At 24.4% G+C, this 316-nt stretch overlaps 1 protein-coding gene across 1 annotated transcript in view; it reads right to left on the reverse strand.

Moving 5' to 3' along the window:
- The window catches only part of LOC107606232 (rhamnogalacturonate lyase), a 16696-nt gene that overhangs the window by 1350 nt on the left and 15030 nt on the right, over positions 1-316 (reverse strand). The gene's annotated exons all lie outside the window — the stretch shown is intronic.

Raw genomic sequence — 316 nt, forward strand, 5'->3', positions numbered from 1 at the left:
ATTCTGACTTTTTGTTTCGCGGACATTTAAGTCTCTAAGAATTTAAAAATACATTTAAATCTCTAATCTCTTCAAAATTTGGACATATGGTTCCCTACAAAAGACACATTTTTTTCTGTTGAGTCTAACTGACCCAAGTGAACATGAGGGATCGATATATCCAAGTTTTGAAAAGGTCAGAAACTTAAATATATTTTCAAATTCTCGAAAACTTAAATGTCTGCTTATCAAAAGGTGAATATGACCTATTTATCATTTATTATTATTATTATTATTATTATTATTATTATTATTATTATTATTATTATTATTATTA

The sequence above is a fragment of the Arachis ipaensis genome, chromosome B07, assembly GCF_000816755.2.
Source record: "Arachis ipaensis cultivar K30076 chromosome B07, Araip1.1, whole genome shotgun sequence".
Taxonomy (NCBI): Eukaryota; Viridiplantae; Streptophyta; class Magnoliopsida; order Fabales; family Fabaceae; genus Arachis; species Arachis ipaensis.